The sequence below is a fragment of the Eriocheir sinensis genome, unplaced genomic scaffold, assembly GCF_024679095.1.
Source record: "Eriocheir sinensis breed Jianghai 21 unplaced genomic scaffold, ASM2467909v1 Scaffold714, whole genome shotgun sequence".
NCBI classification, from domain to species: Eukaryota; Metazoa; Arthropoda; class Malacostraca; order Decapoda; family Varunidae; genus Eriocheir; species Eriocheir sinensis.
Genome location: NW_026112070.1, coordinates 203,638 through 210,244, shown reverse-complemented (window position 1 = coordinate 210,244; position 6,607 = coordinate 203,638). Strand labels below are relative to the sequence as shown.

Here is a 6,607-nt window from a genome sequence, read left to right as displayed (position 1 = left end):
CCTTAGTGTTACTCTATATATTACATGTAGATACCGCTGAAAAAAAATGATATAATTATTTATTTAATAGCAAAACCTGACCGAATATATAAAAATACTTACACTGTCGGGTGTGCTAGCAGGAAAACCGAAGTATGTTAGCACTTCATAGGGGTCCTTTGGAAGGACAGGCACAACTGGTAGGGAGAGGTGTCTCACTGTCAGTCACCCGCTGCGAAGGTCCTGGAAGTACTGGTTGCAGCTGTTTCTGAAGGTTATCCACAGAAGTTTTCACTTCCTCAAATTTTTTGCTTACTTCCTCAAATTTTTGCTTACATGTTTTAGTACGACATTCAAAATTTCTTGTATTTGTTGTGGCAGCTGTTTCGGCAGGACCTGAAGAGAAAGGCATATGTCAAGTAGGTGTACTGGATAACTGAAAAAAATTACAGACTGATTTAATTTTAAGGTAAGTAATCTTTACAAGTTGTTTTCATGGGTCTCCAAAGGCACCTAGGACGTATAGGTCTTGAAGGACATATATAAGAATGAGTATGGGTAATGGTTTTACGTTCGAAGACTTGTACAAAAAAATTAAGTATAAAATAGCCCAAGACTCACTTGTACGTCACTGGGTTCTTCATCAGACGTACTGGGTGTATCTGCTCTAAAGACGTCAATGGCGTCTCGTCTGCCTTCAGCTCTGTTGACATCTTGAGAACTGGCCAGAGGTAATCTGACGACCTCCCTCTCGGCCGTAGAACTGGCCATAGGTGATGTGACGACCAGGTCCCTCTCGGTCGGAGAACTGGCCAGGGGACGTGATCTGACGACGTCCTCCCTCTCGGGCCGAGAAATGGCCAGAGGTGATCTGACGACCGGCCTCTCGTCTACCTCTGTAGCACCATAAAGCGGGGCCTCCGCATGTATTTTCTTTGCAGTTTCGTGAGCTGTACCAGGCTGTTGGATAATAAGCAAAATGAGAAACATAAACGTAATTAATTACCCTAGAATCTATTTAAGCGAGTCTATTTTTTTCTCGACAAGTAGTCTTCCTGTGTTTTATAGAAAACATATGCTGCTCCTCGTGTACGTGTGTGTTGGGGTGAGAGTACATAGGCCATGTGAAAGAAATGCTATAGTGGAAAAAATCACATACTAGTTCTCTCCATTACTCACATCTTTTTCAGTTGGACGTACTGCAGTTTTTTCTTTAGCAGTTTCTTCTGCATTTGTTTCCATCGTTCTTGCCTTCCTTTTTTGTTCCTTATCACATTGCCGCAACATCGCCAAAGCCTGACTTTCGACATTTTCACTTGATACCATTTCGTCGACGACGTGTTGGCACTCCTCATAAGTTTTGTATTGGCCAAAGATGACTCCTGGTTCAGGCAGCCAATGTGGTCCAGGGTTGCTGTCGTTTTTGACGAGTGTGGCGATTCGTCTGGAAAAAAAAAAAAAATAGTGAAATAGATTGGGTACCTATGCCAGACTTTATCTATCAGTCTATTTATGTCTCTATCCATCTACACACACACACACACACACACACACACATACACACACACACACACACGACACAGGGGAGGCGGTGGCTGAGTCGTCAGAGTAACGGCCTCGTGTTCAGGAGGACGCGAGTTCAATCCCCGCCCGGTGCCACCAAGCTGGGATTTTTCAGCCGCCGCCGAGTGGCTTAAAACTACCCACATGCTGTCCAGAAGACCACCTATCAACCCGGACTCTAGATTCTAGGATCAAAGATGAGCTCTGGGAGGGCAGCATGAGCCAATGCAAGATGGCGCCACTTTAAACACTCGCCTGCGCCAGAACGGGCTGGGCCGACCATCAGACCTACCGGAGAGAAGCCTTGGACCGACCATCAGGATCCACTGGGAAGAAGCCTACCGGCGCAATAGGCTGCAATGTAAAAAAAAAAAAAAAAAACACGATCGCGGAAAATGGAGAGTGAATGAGAAATATATTATGAATGGTGGAAGAAGGGAGAAAGGTAAAAGGGAATAAGAAGAGGCAAGAAATAAAGGAGTAGAAAGGAAAAAGGAGTAGTGGGAAGGCCAGCTAGAGGTCATGGGGTCACGTGTGACACACACACACACACACACACACACACGCACACATGCAGTGTCTATCCTGTGGATTTTGCTGTGACTGCCAATTATGTACGTTATAGCTTGATAGCTGGTACGTACGTACGTGTGTGTGTGTGTGTGTGTGTGTGTGTGTGTGTGACGAACATATAATTGTTTATTAAACCTTACTTGCAATCATAATCCTGCTGCGGCGGATACCAGCACACAAATGAACAATCTGCCTCCTTCTTGTTGAAGTCCTGAATTAACTTTTTCTTTGCCTTTCAAAGATGACTTAACGATCCATTTTGATAGCACTGTCAGGGTGCTCTGAGGCCGTAGTCTTAGAAAGTCGAAGAGAGAGTATCTAGGCTGTAAGGAAATTAATAATTAATTACCTATTGTAATATGTTGCAACAGGTCTTGTACCAGGACACGGTCAAAGGTATGAATGATAGCAATTAAAGTGTTTGGATAGTGATTGATTTGAAATGTTTTATTTTTAATATTATCAATATTATTATCATTATAGCACAACTGTTGATAAGTGAAAGTGGATAAGTGAAACAGCTAGCATATACTAACCTTCCCACCAGAACTGGTGCTGGCTACGACGTTATGAGTGCTTGCCAACGGTTTAGATCTGTTGACTACCTCTTTGTCTACCCTGCTGGTACCATGCGACTTTCGTGAAGCTGCACCATCCTGCTGGAAGATTACGTTCGGGGGATGAGTACCTCTATCGATCATAGTATATATAGGCCATAATTATCAAAAGAAATGCTATATAGTGAAAGAAAGATTCACATTTAGTTTTCACCATTACTCACAGCTGTTTCACTTGTACGTGGACGTGCAGTCTTTTCTGACGTAGCCGATTTTTCAGTATCGGCTTCACGCGTCCTTTCCTTAACTTTCTTTCGATTTGATGAGATCTGTACGGTAGACTGTGCTTTTCTCTTGACAGAGCCATCAGCTGCATGTCGCTTGCCATCATCTGCAGTAGCTTCTTGTTCACAATCACTTGTGAATATTATGTTTGCGACGAGGTATTCGCACTGTTCATAAGTGGTGTATCGACCACGCAGGCGTCCGGGTAGAGGGACCCAATGTTCTCCTCTGTTGCTGTCCACTATGACGAGTTTCCTGATTCGTCTGCAAAGAAAAAAAAATCTTAAATGAGACTGGTTACGCATGCCAGACGATATATATATATATATATATATATAGATATATATATATATATATATATATATATATATATATATATATATATATATAGATAGATAGATAGATAGATAGATAGATAGATAGATAGATAGATAGATAGATACGTATCTACCTATCTGTAAACACACACGACACACAAGACACACACACATAAATACACATATATGCAGTGTTGATGCCATGGTTTTTGCTTTGACTGCCACGTAGCTAGCAAGTGTGTGTGTGTGTGTGTGTGTGTGTGTGTGTGTGTGTGTGTGTGTGTGTGTGTGTGTGTGTGTGTGTAAATAATAATTTATTAATTAAACCTTACGTGTAATCAGAATCCTCTGGCGGCGGATACCAGCATACGTAAGGAGCATCAGCCTCCTCCTTGTTGAAATCTTTAGTTAACTCTTTCTCAGCGGCTGTCAGAGATGACATCGGGACGATCCATTTCGATAGCACTGTCATGCAGCTCCAAGGCCGGTCTCTGAGAAAGTCGAAGACAGCGAATCTCGCCTGTAAGGAACGTGAGTAATTAGGGGATACCACGGTGACGATTCCAATTTTTACCAGGCTGTATTTAGAGCTTAACTCTTATAACCATTGTGTTTCTCATGATGATTTACATATTCTGGCCAAGTTTCATAACTTTTGGGTCATAAATAGTATATATTTTAATTGTTTTTATATGCGGTCATATTAAATTTTATTTAAAATCAAAGATTCCTTTCTTTGATGAGATATTTATTCCAACTTATTCTGAAGACATTCAGGAATGAAGTTACAGGACGAAAATTTTCATATCACTCCAAAAATATGCTAAAATGTCAGTTGCTCTCTCTCTCTCGCTCTCTCTCTCTCTCTCTCTCTCTCTCTCGTACAGTGTGTGTGTGTGTGTGTGTGTGTGTGTGTGTGTGTGTGTGTGTGTCCTCCTCCCTCTCTCTCTCTCTGAACATGCTGTCACTTGTCAATCGTCGACGTGAAAAATGCGTATTATACCCGTCAAGCCGTCATTCGCTGACGTCAGTTACCGAGTGCCTTTCCTAAGGAAAAGAGGTATGTATGCGAATTATATGCATTATAATTTTGCAAATACTTGATATAAATATAAATAAATAAATATATATAGATATAAAGATATATATATATATATATCTATATATATATATATATATATATATATATATATATATATATATATTTATTTATATATATATATATATATATATATATATATATATATATATATATATATATATATATATATATATATATATTCCAGACCATGCAGCAACAGCATTTCCTAAGTCCTGAGGAGGAGCGAGGAGCTAAGGCGCCTCATAAAAATAATGAAGAAAGTAAACAAACGCTGCAGGCGTGTAGGCCTCAAGGGCTATTTCATTATAAAAGGGGAAAGTTTCTCATGATGGACGAACCTGAAATACCTAGAGAGACAAGAGACCATTCCCAGAACTGTAAAAATAAGATAATAAAAATGAAATAAAATATTGTTTTATAAAAAAAAATATGTCGTACACACACACACACACACACACAACGTGGACAGAGAGAGAGAGAGAGAGAGAGAGAGAGAGAGAGAGAGAGAGAGAGAGAGAGAGAGAGAGAGAGAGAGAGAGAGAGAGAAACACCGCACGTCTGAAATTTATCTTATGTACCGCTGGTACATTATTATTACTATTATTATTATTATTATTATGATTACTATTATTATTATTATGATTATTATTATTATTAACATTAGTATAACACAACTGCTGAGAAGGTGGGTAAGTGAAACAGCATATATACTAACCTTCCCACCGGAACTGAAACATTGTGGGTCAGTACGATGTCGTTTCTCGAGTTGTTTTCTCACCTGGACACTTCTTTGGGACCGCTTTGATGACATATTTTCCTGCAGTTGCTTTAATAGACTACAGATATGTAATAGAAATTATATGTAAACACAGATATATGCTTAGGATCAGTTACGCTATAAGGAATATGTAACCCATAGGTTAATCACCAATGTTGGATCAATACTTAACAGATTCTTTGGTCATGCATTGATATAATCACGTTAACTTATTCTATCTCAGATGGTTCAATACATACTAAGAAACATATACATCTTTGCATGCATACGTTACTAAGAATGAATGCTTTAACTGCAAGTCTCATGATACAATGCATTAAATACTGAAACTTTACAATCTTTATCTGGCCAGCCCTCAAGCCCTTCTAAGTCTATGCGCATAGCACGCCTCAGAGTCTTGACATAAGTAACTGATAATGTTACGTACGATACATTAGTCCGTACTACCTTAAAGCATCCAATTACATCGGATGGCACAGGCTCCTTGAAGAAGGGTTTCGGGTCAAGGTATTTTATAGCATGTACCATTTTACCGGCAGGATTCACTTTAACTATGTCGAAACAGGATTTCGAATCCATATCGACATAACTGTTATTAGGTCTCTTTGTGGCAATGTGCTGGTCTGTTTTTTCCTCCAGATCGCACTTACCCTCATGGCAGGCCTTCTCTTCTAAACATCCTCGTTTGAGAGAGACTATGGGTCTATTACCTGATTTTACATGTTTCTTTAATTTCCCCAAATAATTATCGAATTGCCATGCGCTGACAGCATCCAGTGCTCCAAACTTTTTAGCAGCACGAGGTAGGTGAAGCATGGCGTGGACATTGTACACCATAAATGCTGTGCCATAAAGTTTAATACAGTCTTTCACAAATCCTTGGAGCAGTAATTCCGAAAGGTTCAAGTAATGACTTAAGTTATCATCTACTAGAATACTGCAAGCCACATTGAAGCTACATAAATGCTTGTAGTGCTTTGAGGAGGCCATAAGCCCGTGAAAAGCAATTTTCCCCGTATAAAGCAGCAACTGCCTTAACTCGGTGATCTTATACCTCTGTAGTTCAGTTGTTGGCCTCGCTTTCCTGGCGAAACAGTTGGGAATTTGGTTTTGTATGGCTCTTAGTCTGTTGTCCAACATGCTCACCATACTTGGGGACATGCGGCACATAACACGGCCTTCCCCTCCCTTTCTAGGGCCCTCCACATTCCAGCTAATGAGTTTCCTCATTGTACCACCAGCCTGGTGCATAAAATCTATTGGAAAGTCCTCGACCATGTCGAGGGGCAGCATTTCAAAAACTGAATTTCCTTTGTGGTACTGTGGTTGCTGCCGCAGTCTAAAAGATTCGTCTGTTCGTAGATCAATGGAGTTTGTCTGAGTCCAAATAAGTCTTTTTCCATCGTGTACTGCCCAACAAGTACACTGGTCACACCCATAGCTCACATTAAAG

The 6,607-nt window shown here is 40.3% G+C and overlaps 1 long non-coding RNA gene across 1 annotated transcript; it reads right to left on the bottom strand.

Annotated features, from left to right (window-relative positions):
* Positions 1-603: 603 nt before the first annotated feature.
* On the bottom strand, positions 604-2,341 carry LOC126994079 (uncharacterized). The gene is made up of 3 exons (XR_007748791.1): positions 2,256-2,341; positions 1,159-1,423; positions 604-939 (listed from the first exon to the last, which is right to left on the bottom strand). It is a non-coding gene; the product is annotated as an uncharacterized LOC126994079 (long non-coding RNA).
* Positions 2,342-6,607: the final 4,266 nt, after the last annotated feature.